The sequence below is a fragment of the Parus major genome, chromosome 1 (genome assembly GCF_001522545.3).
Source record: "Parus major isolate Abel chromosome 1, Parus_major1.1, whole genome shotgun sequence".
Classification (NCBI taxonomy): Eukaryota; Metazoa; Chordata; class Aves; order Passeriformes; family Paridae; genus Parus; species Parus major.
The window spans coordinates 5,538,927-5,555,234 of record NC_031768.1 but is presented as its reverse complement, the minus strand read 5'-3'; the positions used below and the strand labels follow the sequence as shown (position 1 = coordinate 5,555,234).

General features: G+C 42.9%; 1 protein-coding gene across 6 annotated transcripts in view; it reads right to left on the bottom strand.

Moving 5' to 3' along the window:
• AGPAT3 (1-acylglycerol-3-phosphate O-acyltransferase 3) overlaps nt 1-16,308 on the bottom strand; it is a 69,503-nt gene that overhangs the window by 40,776 nt on the left and 12,419 nt on the right. For 2 of the 6 annotated variants that reach the window (XM_015638838.3, XM_015638854.3), the window contains exon 2: nt 7,919-8,039. The exons of 1 other annotated variant lie outside the window; for it this stretch is intronic. The gene's annotated coding sequence lies outside the window, so the exon portion shown is untranslated. Of the gene's footprint in view, nt 1-7,918; nt 8,040-13,615; nt 13,830-15,281; nt 15,383-16,308 lie in introns of those variants that run through there. 3 more of the 6 variants (XM_015638846.3, XM_015638870.3, XM_015638890.3) reach the window with 3 other exon arrangements.

Below are 16,308 nucleotides of genomic sequence, written 5' to 3'. Positions count from 1 at the left end.
CCAGTGGTTGAATTTTCAAGACAAATGGGAATTCATCCTTTGTATTCAGATAAAAATAAACTACAAAAGAAACTTCAGGAGTGTTAAATGCATTTACACACCAAGCTGTGAAACCTAGGGAGCCACCAGCTAGACAGAGTGGGTGAATCTGGAAAATGCTTTGTGGCACAGGCTCATCACTTGTTAAAACAGGGATGCAAAATAAAGGACAAACAAAAGAGTCTCACCTGAGAGATGTTATAGGGAGAATAAAATACTTTGCTTTCTAGATGGAAAAATATGAAGGAAAAAAAAAATAAGCCTCAAACATATGACAGAGAGAGAGCCAGCCAGGAGACATCTGTCTGCATGCAAATGTGCTGTGGCTGAACACGAAGTCTCTGACTGCTGCCACACACCGCATTCGTGCCCGCAAGCCCTGCCCAGGTTCAAAGCTTTCCTTTGAAGTACTGAGCACTAATTGGGAAGAAATGGAAACTCTGTCTTCCAAGAAGTGCTGAGCTGCTTTAAATTTCAGGTATAAAACACAACCTTCTGCAGAAGAGAAGCAGTGTGATTTGCTCTCTGATCCATGCTAATGCAGGATCCCTGGTGCAAGGAACAGGCAGGGGCAGGAAAGCTCCTGGGGCTGTCTGGTGGCAAAGCCAGCACCTCCTGAGAGTCAGGGTGGCCAGGGGCAAAGCCAGCACCTCCTGAGAGCCAGGGTGGCCAGGGGCAAAGCCAGCACCTCCTGAGAGCCAGGGTGGCCAGGGGCAAAGCCAGAACCTCCTGAGAGCCAGGGTGTCCAGGGGCAAAGCCAGCACCTCCTGAGAGCCAGGGTGTCCAGGGGCAAAGCCAGCACCTCCTGAGAGCCAGGGTAGCCAGAGACAAAGCCAGCACCTCCTGAGAGCCAGCTCAGAGACACATGCAGGGCTTGGCACATCCCCTTTGTTCATTTATGCCTCTGCTCCAGAGTTTGCTACCACGAGCTGTACTGCCAGGATGGAAAAGATTAAATAGGATTATTTATTATTTTTATTATTAATCAATAAGTATGATAAACAGGGTAAGGGTAAGCTCTGGTGACACCAGAGCTATCCACATGCTGTGGGAATCACAGCTGCAAGACCAAAGAGAGACAGAAGGAAAGTTTCCCCCTGCCAGTGCCCTGCTATATTAAACCTAAAAAATCCCCAGAAAAGCATTTGCATGATCTCACCTACAAATGTACCTCCAAACCAGGAACTGCTCACAGCTTACCAATGAAGAAAGGCAGCTCTAAAACTGAGAAGCAGAATACATGCCATGCAATTTTGACTTTACAGTCCCCAGTCTTCCTAACAGATCTGTGACAGGTGATAAAGACCAGCCAGCCTCCTGTCACCAGGCTGACACACGGACAAAGACACCTTGTCTATACATTTCTATATAGGAAGACTGCTTTCACCATGAAATTCTCCATGGCTTGAGCCTGAAAGGAGACAGAGGCCACGTGGAGAGTAAGGGAAGACAAAAGTCACCATTCTTCCAAACCCAGATGTTTCAGATCTTCGTCACAGGGGAGACAGAGAAGCAAAAATACTAACACCAAAGGTGGGCATTCTGCTGAGTGACTGTCACTGAGGCACCTTCAGATAAAACCCACTGTTCTGCAGTCAAGAACAAATAATAGGTGAAAAATAGGACCTGAAAATGCAGCAGGTACACAAGCAAACAGTTTCTCAGAAAGTTGAGTGAGCTGACTTGGCAGCCTCAATTACAGTGGGTGGGAGCTGGATCCTGCATGGACACTGCTCATACAGAGCTGGGCATCTGCTGTTCACAGCCCAGAGGGGCAAAAAGGAAGAAAGGAAAAGCTGTACAGCAGGGCAGGGACCCACATGATCCCCTCCCTCCTTTTATGGGACCCAACTTCTGCTCTCTTGGATGTCACCCTGACTGCCATCAGCAGCGTGTTCACTCCTGAATAAGACATTTATTCTTCTTTTGGATTATTTCACTGACAAATATTGCACAAGGCTGTTATCAGCCTGCATCTGTCATCACCCCTGTGGTCAGATCTCTATTTTGCATACACACAAAAGCAGGTATCTTCCTAAAAAGATAGACCAGACTTATCAAGCAGGATGATAACAAAACAAATATATGCTGAACAAAGTTTTGTTGTTCTGTGTTTTCTGTCAAGATCACACCAGCCCCTTCTGGTCTCTGTACCAATACTGGCAGCAGCCACGCACCACACAACCTTTACACCCCCTCACCCAACAATAAAAGCCCCTCAAACCCCCAAAAAAGCCACCATAGAAAGAAAAAAACCCTTCTCCAGTGAAAATTTGAAGATCACATTTTAAACTCAAAGCTGAACTGCATGAGTTTAAGTGTGCACTGTGGTGAAATCTTTATGAATTACAACCAGAATTCTTGACAAATGCAGTAGCCCACAATTAAAAAAAAATAACTTATAAGTGGGAAGGCTGTACATTGTGAAAATTCAGGCTTTTGTTGGCCATTCTGGGTCAGCTGGTCAGCTGGGAAACTAAACAGCAGCCATTCTGTAAACATCCCATCTGTCTTGAAAATCCACATCAGACAAAAACCTGAAAAGAAACATCTACAGCTCTCACCTTTTCTTAAGATCTCCCATCTCCTGGGTGGCTTTGGAATTCTACTGCTAAATAGGCCAGCATATTTAGTTAATTTAGACCATTCTGCATTCTGCAGAGCAGGAGACCCTTCTGTGGTAACACACAGACTCTTTGAAAGATGCTGCCAACAAAGATCCCAAATCCAGGACTGGTCAGCCCTGTCACAATTCAGTTTCCCTTGTTCAGCTTCTTCTGAACAGAGGCCTTTTAATGCAATGTTTGAGAGAGACATGACCTAAATACCATTTTACTGAGGGCTGCAGGAATCCCAGGAATGACTGGCCCACTAGAAATCCACGCTTGCCTTCAGGCAGCAATGTTGCACAAGGGATGCTCCACAGCTGATAGTGAAACTTTGGGAGTTCTCACAGATGCTCTCTTTATCATGGGCTCATGCAAACTGGCTCTGACAGACCCAGACAAAAGGACATTCAAATATTCTGCCAATGTAGGACTTTTTTCAGTCCTACAAGTGCCACAAATCCCGACACTAATCTGACCACAGGAGATCTCTCAGTGATCACAGCCCCAGCCAGGTGGGCAGATGCCTGAGTGGAACCTTCTACATCTCCCTACATTCCTCTGCATTGCTTCCACTTCTGTCAGAGACACAAAAAAACACCAAAGCAGAGGTTGTTTCCTGCTGGAACAGTTACAAAGTCCTAGAAGAAATGCAGAATGTGAAATTTCTGGTATAAAAGTAAAAAGTAGAAAGAGCACCCACTTCTCTTGGAGCTTGCAGCTTCAGAACAGTTTGCAAGTCAAAAACTGCTCCCCATCACTTGAAACATTAAGAAGCTAATTAGAAAAGAGAGGTGTTCACTGTACCAAAGCTTCATATTCAAAAGACCCTATATGCCAAACTGGAATTATGGGTGTCACCACTGCTAGCTTGACACTGCTTTTCAAAAGCTCCTCAGTCAGGCTGAGTAGCAGTTTGAGAAGCAGCATTTATGCTCTTATGATTCATTTCTATCTGCCAGAATAACCCTCAGCTCATCTGCAATTATATGCCAAAAAATTCAGATATTCAAGGGTATTACAAACTGCCTGCAGTTCAGTGCAATGTGTTAATATAGGACACATTTACAAACTATGAGTCTAGCAAACCAGACTAGCTTCATTTAAAACAAACAAGCAGCCTGGTTAATTACCAGAACTAATCTAGAAGAATCAATATTTCTCCAATCAAGACATATAACAAGAACCTTCATGCTATTTACTCAGCAATATATAATTGCTTCTAGAATCTGCAGATTTTGTTCACTTTTAAGCCCATTAAGCACTAGCTACTTTTTATTAGGTCTACTTAAATTCTTTTTTATCTTTACTGTAATAAACCAGATTTTGAAATAACTGGAATAATTTAAACTTCACTGCATTAATCAGAAGTACTTTACTGTAAGTAAGTTCATTACTTCCAGGCAACTGGGAGCTTTTCCTATGCCTGGTTTGACTGACTGACTCCCCTCCCAGGCACTACTACAGGCTCTAAACTCAGGCTTAAGGTCAGCATGTCCTCAAGGTTTGCTTGTATAACTGCTTTTACAGTTATTACTCATCCCACATCTGTACCAACAAGATACATCTTGAGCTAAACTGTTTGGTTTGGGGTTTTTTTGTTTAGGTTTGGTTTTGAGGTATTTTGGGGTTTTTTTTTTCAATTTTATGAAGTAGATCACTTTAGTAGACATTAGGGAACAGTTAACCCAGGGCACACAGGACAGTAGTAAGGGCCATTTTTATATCTTCAGCACAGGGAAAAGAACTGCACAAGGTGATGTTTGGGCCTTTTGTTCCCATCTTGCAACACAGATCCAAAGTACCCAGATGACTTGGTACTGAACAAGTTGAAAGCTCTCAAAGCCAAGGCAAAGAGCATCCAGAAGTGACCTGCAAAATGCCCACAAGGGCCCAGCAGCCCCATCACCAGCTCACACACTGCACTGAGCCTCTTCCTCTCTGTCCTTTTCATACATCCCACAGGAAGGGGCTTGCTCAGCTTTTAGAGGGTGTTCTTTATCAGCCATTTGCAACCACAGGTTGGTTGTCTTCAACTCCTCAGTCTGATTCACTCTTGGGCACCACTTATCCCATTAAACCTGAACACCACAACAAGGAGGAAAGGGAGGCTCTCTCCAGAGGGAGACGCAGGTGCAGAGATTGGGAAAATGAACCCTTGAATCAAAAGTGGCCTTGCTGCTAAAGTACAGTAATATTGTCCTGAAACACATCCTGTGACAGTATTTGTATTTAAATCTGTGGTTTCTGCTGTTTTAGAAAGCACTGCCAAAGGTCCTGAACGTGTGGCCTTCACAACTTACACATGTGAAAACAATCGCTCCCACAGCAACATTGACATTTTCAAAACAATTATGAAAGAGTAAATGCCATTATGGCTTCTAAGAAAGCACTTTCCGTTTGGATTACTTTTTTCTTCTCAAAATAAACATCCCCAGGGGATCAAGTTTGGTCCTTAAAGTTTCACCAGCAGATATTCCCAGCTGGAAGTGGATCCTGTGCTGGCCCAGAGCAGTGACCACCCTGGCAGGGCTGAACAGTGCTGGGTTCCAGCCATAAATGTACCCAGCACTGTTCAGCAAGGCTGCTCTTTCCCTGGGAAAGAGGCACAAGGTTTAATGGTTTAAAAAGTTTCTGAAGAGCAGGAGAACTGAGTGCTACAGAAAAAAAGACATTGTCATGCTGCCTTCCGGCAAATACAAGGTGCAACAACTCAGTGCCCCACCTATTAAAAACAGAAAGGAGAGAACATCACTTCTGAAAGTTGGGCAAAACTGATTCTGCCTGAAAACCAGACCACAGCAACAACAGCAGGGATCACACCTCTGGAGCAGCTTGTCAGAACATCACTCTGCCAGTGGAGGGGCCTCTATCCTACTGGCTTTGAAACCACAGCCTCCACACTGGTAAATTAAACATGAAAACAGTGGCTATGACTGGTCTTCCAATATATTTTACATTTTGCCTTGCTTGAACTGTAGAAACTCTTGAAACTGTGACTGCCATGACTGCCTTTGTGAGCTGCTTTCTGGTCTAGCCTGATGAATCCAATTATTTTGTTTTCCTCTTTCTGGCTCCAATTAAGTTTTTTATCAAAATTGACTTTTCCAGCAATTTCTACAAATTAGAACACTGACAAGCCGGAGAGACAAATCCCCCCAGAAAGAGACACAATAAGGACAACAGCAGCCAATGTCAGATCACAGAATCACGGTTTGGGCTGGGAGTGACCTTGAAGATCATCCAGTCCCAACCCCCTGCCATGGGCAGGGACACCTGCCTCTATCCCAGGTTGCTCAGAGCCCCCCACCCAACCTGGCCTTAAACCCTTCCAGGGATGGGACATTCACAACTTCTCTGGGCAACCTGTGCCAGAGCCTCACCACCTTCACAGGGAGGAGTTTACTCCCAATATCTCCCAATATCTCACTCCCTCTTTCAGTTTGAAGCCTTTCCCCCTTGTCCTATCACTCCAGGCCCTTGTAAATAGTCTCTCTCCATCTGCCTTTCAGGCTGTCTTTAGGCACTGGAAGGCCACAGTAAGATCACCTTTTCCAGACTGAACAATCCCAATCCTCTCAACCCTTCCTGGCAGTGGAGGTGTTCCAGCCCTCTCATCATCTGTGTGGCCTCCACTGGACAATCAAGAAAAGTGAGGAATTATACAGGGGTTTAGTAAACCCATGCAGCCTGCAGCATGGCCATTCACTTCACTCAGAACATTTCATTTCCAATTTATTCCTCGTTGCAGGTTCTAGTGACCCAAGACACGACACCCAGGCCACACCACACAAGGGCACAGGTAACAGGGCCTGGCAGCCTGCAGGGCTGGGTATGAGAAACTCAGATTTTCTCTTTGAACAGAAGCACAGCTTGAGAACTCAAGAGCTGTTACAATTCAAAATCTTGCTCTCCCCTGCCCCAGCATATTTTAGCTTCTCAGTAACTCATCAATGGCCTTTTCAAGCCTTACACACAAAGAAGAAATGCAAACATTGCAGCCGTGCGAGTTAAAAAGTATCCTACAAAACAGCAAATGCATAAAAAAGGGCTTTCTTGTGCTTCTGGGGCATTTCTCCTACACCAGTGTCAACCAGAGCAGGCAAAAATATTTTACACAACCAGTTTTGAAAGCAGCTGGTCACCATGACACTGGGACAAGGCTACCTTAAAAAATCAACCTACTGGGTGTCCCTCCACACACACCAAAGCTGCAGGCACTCAGCCAGCTATAGCTGCAATAGCTAGTTTTTGGGGGTCAAATTTTTGACCCAAGAATATTTTGAGCTTGCAGGGAGCATCTATTTGCCCACCTAATGAGCTGGGATCACTGCTTTCACTTCCTCTACAGCAGGAAAATGTACATCTTAAAGGGATGTAACTTTGCACAGGGTCAGTACATGCCCTGAACACAGATTGTGGCTGATCCAGTATGTGCTGCTTTATGAATCACAGCTTTGAGAAATATCTCACAGAAAATAACATTTTTGTCCTACAATAAACCTTGAAAAGAGATAGAATGCCAAAGCAATAATTTAGGTCTTTGTAAAATCACCAAGATCAAATTATTTTTCTTACCAAAAAAATCTACTAATAGCCCCTGAAGGGTCAGGGTATCAGAGATCATCATTAAAATGTCAACATCTGGCAGTAACCACAGGTTTTAAGATCTTGCCTTGAAAAAAACTGCTCCACTGCTGTGTCAGTGGGGTCTCAGCAGCTTTCCACTTTCCCTGTCACTGTTTGTAGGACAGACTACCAAAAAAGGCAAAAAGCAGGAAGCTTGCTGATATACTTAGAGATTTTCACACCTGGTTATTAGATAAAATTTCAAGATGCTCAGATTAAAGGCAGCCTAAGATGACCCCAGTCAGCAGAGATGAGATTTCTATGAAGCCCATAAAGGAGGTCCTCCAGGCACTGTAGGGCATAGCTGCCCTTCTTGTAGATTTAAGGAAGGAGGAGCCAGATAAGCACTTCTAGAGTCCCAGGGAGGTTTATTTGTGGTTAAATCTCTGCTACAATGATTACCAGCAGGTACAGCACACACCAGACAGCAGAAGCAACAAGCTCAAGTGCTGATTTCATTCCTCAACTAAAATTCTCTGAGTGGGAGATTTCTGACGCCTCTCCCAGCAGTTCATGCAGCTCTATGAAAAGAACAGGATTTGCACACCCTTTTTTTCAGTTTGTTTTTTTTTTCCTCTTCCCAAAAGCATATTGCTACAGACAAAACGCAAATACAGAAACATGGGGGAAGATTTCTTTCTTACCACCACCTCTGGGGACCACTTCTGGAAACTGGCAACACTCAGAGCAACAGGAGAATCCCCATCTCCTCCCTCCAGGGAAGTACCACTGCTTATGTCTCAAGAGATTTGTTTTCTCATTTGCCTATAAGCAAAAAAGACATTCTCCAGTGAATGAAGGTAAAAATATTTTGTTTAGAAGCAAAATGCAATGCAAACAAGCAGCTGCCAACCCAGGTAATGAATAACTCAGACACTTCTTTCTACAGTTATGAGTCTTTTTCCTTTCTCTGAATGAAAAAAACCCTACTTGATCCTTCTTCACATATATATTTCTACATTCAGCTCCACAGGTACCAACTACTATTGCTTTCAAGGGGCCTAACTGGCACATGTCTATGAAATTAAAAGCAAGTGCTCTAAATTTACCACTAATAGTGAAATTGCAGCTTCTATTCAGACAGAAGAAAAGGCTTGCATAAACAAGAACTAGCCTACTTTTCCTGGCTTTACTAATCAGCATAATAAAAGGTTATTTTATTTCTCTTACCTCCAAACCCTGTCTTGAGAGAAGTTACTGAAAACGAAGCAGAAGCAATTATCTGCTCTCAGAACACACACTTAATCCCTGTATTTTATTAAGAGTGTTTTTTATGATCCTGAAGCAATTAAGCTAATCATTATTTAATTTTAGATTACTGATCTGGAGATTTACTTCAGACACAAGCTCACTTTCCACATAATTTAGTCTCAGTAATTAGAGATGTACTTTACCCAGAGGTGGCTTGTTTAAAGCATGTTATCTAATTTCACAAGCCTCACACCATGAAAGTTTCATGCAGTAACCTACACCCCAAACTTCAAAAATGAGAAAAGCCCTGAAGACACTCAGATTTACCAGACTGCAAACCTATTTTTCCTTAAAAAAATAAAAAATATTCTCCAAACATGTGCCCAGCAAGTTAATGTATCCCAGAAGCTAACACAAAGCATTTCTATAACCCACCACTCCTTCAGCAAGTTGTTAGAACAAAGAGTGCTCCTCTCACACGGATCACTTCATTTATAACTTCTTTTAACCAGGATGCAAAGTGTGCAGACAAATAGAAATGTTTGATTAGGATGTTCAGCAGGTACCTGCCACAGGATGTAATCAGTGAGGAAACATTCAGACACTTGAAGAGTTCTGTGACAGTGTTATGAGAGGAACAGAAATAGGGACCAGGCAGGTAGGTTCTTAGTGTACATGCTGACCCTGCACATGATGCCACTGGAAAACTGCTCAATTCCAAACTACTTCAGATAAAACTGTGCTGTAGAAACCAAACTGTACTTGGAAACACCAGGTACCCTGGACACTCCTACCCACCCTGCTCAGCTTTAGCTCTGCAGACAGTTAATGCCAGACCATCCAGGCTGGGACATCAGCCAAGGCCAGTTTTATGTCAAAACACACTTCCTGGCTTTTGGAACAAAGGGCATCATCTTCCACCACTGCCACTAAAGAGAAGGAAAACATGACCAGGCAAACATTTGAAAAACACACACTGCTTTTTGCAATTTTTGCCTTCTAAATCCTCCAACAAAACCAAAATGTGCATCTGCTCAACACTCAATTAAAAGCCAACTGTATTCCAACCTCTAAAAGTGCAGAAGATGCAGATTCATTTCAAGACTTTAGTGCCAGTACTTTCATGAACCAGTTTGACTTGTCACATAAGAAAGGTGACAGAACTCACCAAGAGCACGTGAGATTTCAGCAAAGACTGACAAAGAAGAATCAGAACATGAAGCTACAAAGAGCTCAGAACAAAACAGGCTGGTTACTGGGAGTGTGTTCAAAATAAATACAAGTGTCAGCTATCTGGATATTCAACAAACATACTTTTCCATGTGGTATCCCATTAAAAGTGTGAACTTGGAGACAGAGGAATTGTGACAGCAGCAAAGATTCTGCCCAAAAGAGATGGTGCTTGACAGCACAGAAAGAAAAATCTGCAGGCTTTTTGGAAGTAACTGATGAAAAGACAAACCCCAACAATCAGTCTTCTTGTTAATTAATGGCTTGCATACAAAAAAAAAGAGTAATTATGGCAGCTGGTGACAAAGCTGGGAAGCAATCTGAACATGAAGGAGCATGGAGGTGTTAACAACACAGGCACCATGGCCATGACTGGAGCCACAGGACTGGGATGCATTTGCTCCTCATAAGACAGTAAAGAAAACAATTAGGAGGAAAAATAAACCACTTCAGTTAAAAAAGGCTGCTGAAACAGGTATCAGCTGGTCAAGAGTAAGTTCAGGCTTGAACCCTTGAGAACAGCAAAGTTCTGGGAGAAGTTTTTGGTGACAATAAACCTATATGCTTAAGGAAGCTCCATTATGACATATTACCAGCTTTCTTTAGCTCCAACTATTTTTGTAGCTGTTCCAACTAAATATTCACCAAAGGGTCTATGAAAGAATCACCAAAAGCAGGTGATTCAGTTGTCAGTGCTGGTGGGGGAAGATGATACTGTGAATTACAGAGCTGGGGAGAAGTTGGCTTATAGGATAACATATAAAAAACTGCCATAACATTCCTGCACACCTGCATGACAAACAAACACTGTTAAATTTAAAATAACAACATCAGCCATGTTGTTTTCATTAGAATCCACACATGCAACTATGGCAATAAGAAGTGTTCATTAAAAAAGCTCAGCAAGTCACGAGCAGTATCTCATCCTGCTTCCCATTATCCCACAACAAAGGGATCCTTAAAACCAATCCAACACAAGTTGAGCTGCTCCTTGGTACAAGCACATTCTCTGGTCTTGAAGCAGTTCTTGAAAACATGGGCTACCAGAAGGATCTTTGCTTTTTTCATTGCCTGTGTACAGCAACTCCCATGCAGACATTTTACTAAAGCTGATAAAACTGAGGTCAAAGTTCCCAGAATGAAAGAGTGAAACTGGTAAGAGAATAATTTCTGGTTCAAGACTGAAGCACAGCAGCGTTATGCAAGAGAATAGAATCTGAAAGCAAGCTTTGATCTGGAAATGTTTATTTTACTGGTGCCTGCTAAGAGGTACCTGAGCCCCAAAGAATGAGAGAGAAACTCTTCCCATTTGAGATCTTCATCTTTCTCACTTGGAAAAAAAAGGTATTGAGATATAAATATATAGATATATAAATAAAACACTATGTACTGGACACTGGCAGCTGTATCAAATTGCTTTTCTGATGTCTTCTAAAATGGAACAAACAGATTTAGGCAGTCCATTGAGGATGAGAGACACAGTTAAGCATACACACACAAGTATTTTTCCATTTCAAAACAGTCCTGCAATTAATTTTAAATGTGCCTGCACTTAAACACACAGTTTCTTTCTTGCACAGTACTTGCACTGAATTCAATATAACCTTCAAACCCATGTTTCCATTAGCTCTTTTGTGATACCACAGCTTTGAAAATATTCTCAGTGCTCTGACATTCAAGGCACACAAGATTCAAAAGTGGCCACTCACAACTCTATATTCAGCATCATCTCACAAGGAGAACATTACATTCCTTTTTATTTCCTCCACCCCATCTTTCTTTTTTCTTAAATAATTTATTAAAACTACTGAAAGTATTTTCTGGTCAGCTTTCTTCCTCACTATAGGAAGCATAAATATCTTTTAATCCCTGGTTCCACAGCTTGGTTCGCTCTCTAAAGGCCATCTTCTATATAATAACCTGATGTTGATGGACTAATGTCAGGAGAAAAAGTGGGTGAAATGATAATGTATTTTTAATCACAAGTTGAATTACTCCCCAGACAGCAAAGCTGATTTCATGGCATGCCCCTCTCAGTGTCTTATGGAATCATCCATCACTGACAGAATGACTTTGAGAAATTCCTTCCTGCTACCATCCTACAACTGTGACCATCACCTCTCAGAAAGAGAGCCTTTAAAAACAAAACTAAAGATAACTGGAAATTAGCAGCAGGAAAACCAGAGAGGATGTCAGTAAGTTATGATGGGTGTACAACAATCAGAAGTGGTTTCCCCCCTCATAATCCACACCTGACCTATGAACCTTCTTGCCACAGCTGTCAGAGGTGGTGTAAGTAGAGGGAAAACAGAACTGGAATCCTGAATTACACAGAAATGACAGAGCAAATACCAGTCACTGTGTTGACTGTAAATCCTTCAGTAGGGAAATCCATTATAAACCAGACTACAGATCTAGATGGACCAATGACAGACAAATTCTCTCCTTTGCAAGATGGAAATTAGACTTCTTCAGCAAACAAAGCTATTCCTTTTCCATTCCAACTTGCAACCAAACCCTTCAGTTCTGAGCTTCTCTCTAAGACAAGAGAGGCAAGAATGAAATGGGTGAATGTATCTGTGGCCTCATAATTCCACAAAGTTCCATGTTCACTCAGCAGGAGAACGTGAGCACCAGCAGCCCATCAGTTTCATCCAACTCTGTCCCTAACCATGTAGAGCCAGGGCTCTGATGGATAAACATCCTGGAGCAGGTTCAGCTGTGGCAGCCTAAAACATTACTGCCCCCTCTTGTCCATCCCAGCCTTCTGCCAGGCATCACTGCTCCATTCATCCACCTCAGCTGCTCCAAGCCACAGCACAGTGTCACTTCAACCTCCTGATGAAGGTGGGTTCTTATCATGGCTCTTATTTTTTATAGGCAAACTGCACCTGTAATTTTCCAGCTGTGAACTGCTGGGGCTGAAGCAGCTGCACATGGTCCCTTCTGCAGTGATTGGCAACACCTGGAGGAGGAGGAGGAGGTGATGTCAGAGGTCATTGCAGCAGGTTTGAGACAACTCTGGTCCAAGCTGAAGAAGCTGAATTATTCTTGCTGAAAGAGGCTGCAATTCTCCTGTTGCTAGAGCCCAGAGCCAGGGTAAGTTCTCAGCAAGTTAACTCAGTACAGCACTACAGTGCTGGAAAACTTTCACTCCGAGTTTCAGAGGGGACAGAATTCCAAATACTGGACAGGAAACCATGGCCATGTGAAAATGAAGCTGGGAGACAGCTGCCCTAAGCAAGCAGGGCAGAGCATCTTTGAAGCAAGTGAAGTGTGCCCTGTCCTGGGAAATCTAATCCCAGTTACAGTCCAGACAGAGCACTGTACTCCCAGGAGTAAATTCTTACAGCCTGGTTGCCTCTGAGGTTTTCCCATGCCTTATCCCTGATTAAAGGCCTACATGAAAAGCAGCGTAAGAGAGTAAGTGTAAGAGGGGAATTTGAGCAGGCTTAGTCAAGGTTTCTGCATTTCCTTGTGTTTTGGAATGCTTGGGGTTTATTAACAAAATTTAAATTGTAAATAAATCTTGAATGTTGATGCAAGCTCATCCATACTTTCTAAAAGTGTTGCCTAAACTGGCTTCTGGGAAGAAGTAGGTTCTGAAAAAAAAGGACCTAAATTATTATTTTTTAATGACCATTAAGTGCACACTTTTTTTTTTTCTTACTGCAATATATAATCTGTCACATTCAGAGTGATTCTAAGAATTTCTTTTTTCTTTTAAACACTTTTACTTAGAATAAGCCCATTACAGACAATGTTTATGGCAACAGCAGAACACAGAGCTATGTAAAGCACAGAAACAAGGAGAGGTGCTGTAATCAGCACTGAAATACTACAGAGACAGACCTGAGCAGAGTGAGTGTGGGACACATACACAGGAACAATGTTCAGAGTAAGGGATAAGCTTAACTTACTGATTTCTCCTCTTCTTTCACTTTTTCTTCAATAACAAACAAACAAAAAAAATAAGTTGCAAACATCCTTCCTCTGGCTTCCATTCTTCCTCATTGTTTCCTCTGGCTGATCTTTGTAGCAGCACATCTCTGTCAGTACAGTGGTCCTCTGCCACCTTCATTTTGTGCCCTGCCTCAAACCCTGGGGCTGAGGGCCCCTGAATTGTCCCCAGGTGCTGCATCAGCTTTTCTCTCCTATTGCTGTGATGTTTTCTTTGGTGTGCAATAGATTTATAGGTAGCTTTTAGAGCTTTCAGTGGACTTTAGTCAGGAAAAAAAAAATAAAAAAATCCTAAAGACAATCTTCATAATTACCCAATAACAAGAAGCAATTGATCATTAACTTTCATGCTCTGATCTTCCACAAGCAGACTTTGCAGTTACTGCAAATTAATAATTTCCTTAGGTACTCTTAGGCAAAGGTAACAGGAAGGAGCTATCTCATGGGATTTGAGAATTGCAGCAAGTCTTTGGCAGAAATACCTTTCCTTTACCAGCTTTGAGTCTGTAAGGTTCCAAAATGAAAACCTGGAGGTGAAGTGTCATCAGGATTAAAACTCTCAGCCACCTGGACATCCCAGTAGGCCAGACTCACATCGCCTTGAGCTCACCCACACCCTTTCTCAGCCTACTTTAAGCCCCCTTTAGCAAGGGACTCTCACCAGGGTCACAAGTCAAGCAGGCTTGGCTAAAAATATTCCCTGACACTGTCCCTGGTCTGCCTCACTGTCACATCCACCTCACCCTGGCCATCATCCAAGGGACAGCCATGTCCCAGCACTGGGCACAAACCTGTTTGTAGCTCAGGGATCCTCCAGGAGTTCTTTTACTCCCCCTGGTTAGATTAAACTACCTACCAATGTTTCTGTTTATTCACCATTCGTAATTCAAATTTGAGTGAAATTAAAAGGCTCTAGAATGGCAATCTAGTTAAGAACTTTAATGAAGAGCACTTTAGAAATAAAATCTATTATAAAGCACTTAAACTAATGAAGGTTGCTCCCTGTCCAAAATCCTAAGCATTCTGCACTAAGAAGGTAAAAGTATTTTAAAGAAACCTTTAAAATTCTGAACTGCTGCAGGTAAGATCTGAAGAGACAACAGTGAAACAAGCTACATTTGCTATCATATCTCATTCCAGGACAAAACAAGGAAAAAATGGTTTAATACCCCTTTAACCTGAGAAAAATACTATTATTCTTTTTTATAGGTGAAGCCATTTCATAGTGAATGAGATGATAATCTTGAATGCATCACCTCTTCAGGCTCTCAGAAAAACTATACATCTGCATACTCGTACTATAGATATTCATACTCATACCAGGGAACAGTGTCTAACAATAGAATAACGATAAAAAATTCAAAATACAATCTTCACTAGAGCTAACAGTGGAGGTAGAGAAGGCTTAGCTCATCTTATGTAGCAGGACTTGTACACTGGAGTTTTGAACTGTCTTTTTTCCCCTTGTTTACACAAGGAAAGGTTTTTAATACCATCTTAATAGCATTTTTAATTAACCAGAAATATACATAAATAATAGATTTCCAGAAGCCTGATGGGGCTTGCATTATAAAATAACAATGTAATTAATTCCTATGAGGAAGCATTATCTTTACACTGTCCTACCTTGGTCAAACACAGCGAGACAGTAAATTTGGTTAAAAGCTGAGAAGGGGGGGCGGAAAAGGAACCAAGTCAAACAGAAGAGCAGCGGCTGAGGAGACAAAAATACTTGTGATCAAAGGCTGGCACAGCATGGGTGTTTTATTAATCTTGCAGAGCCCAGGGAGCAGCCCTGCCATGGGTCTGTCCACGCTCCTCCCCACGGCCACACCTGTGACAGGCAGAGAAAAGCTCCCCAGACCACTCTCCCTGGCCAGCCAGGGCTGGCACAGGGCCCTGCTCACCCCAGCCCAGCGGGACTGGAGCAGGTGCCAGCTATTTTTATGTCTCAGCTGCAGTTTACATCTGACCTGCTCTCAAGTTCAAAGAGAGAAGCAGCCTCAGCAAGCCCTCGGGGAGGGCAGAGCCATGTGCTCCCGGCTCATCCGTGGAGGAAGGGTGGCTACGGATGAGCTGGTGGTGGCCATGGAACCGTCTGCAGGAATGGTCTGCTGCAACCATCAGAAACCAGCACCTGTCTGATGCTGCACAACCTGAGAGATGCCCAAAAGGCCCGAGCCCTCATCCCCCATCACCACAGCAGCCACCCCTGACAGCAGCAGGCCGTGGGGACGAGCTCGGGCCTATCTCAGTGTCTCTGGACACTGGAATGTCTGCACAGCTCGTAAATACAGGAGCACGGCACTGAATTCATCCGTGTCAAAAGGCACTGAAGTAATAATCTAATCTCAAACTGATTCACCAGTTCACTCTCACACTGCAGATCTCAAAGGACTATTTGGAACAGAATCAAGTGGCCGAATACCTGCAAGGAATCATGTCCACAGCAGTTCATCTGCAAACTGAGAATTACTTGAAAATCCACTTCAAGTAAGTCATTCTCCTGCTACGAAAATCTCAGCTTCCAGGATTAGAAACCTTTTGGAAGATTATTCACTCCCTCATCTGACAGTTAAAAGGATGCCAGAATTACTATATCCTGGACTGCAACTGAGGCCATTCAGTGAAAGCAGCATTCCTATCAAGGGAC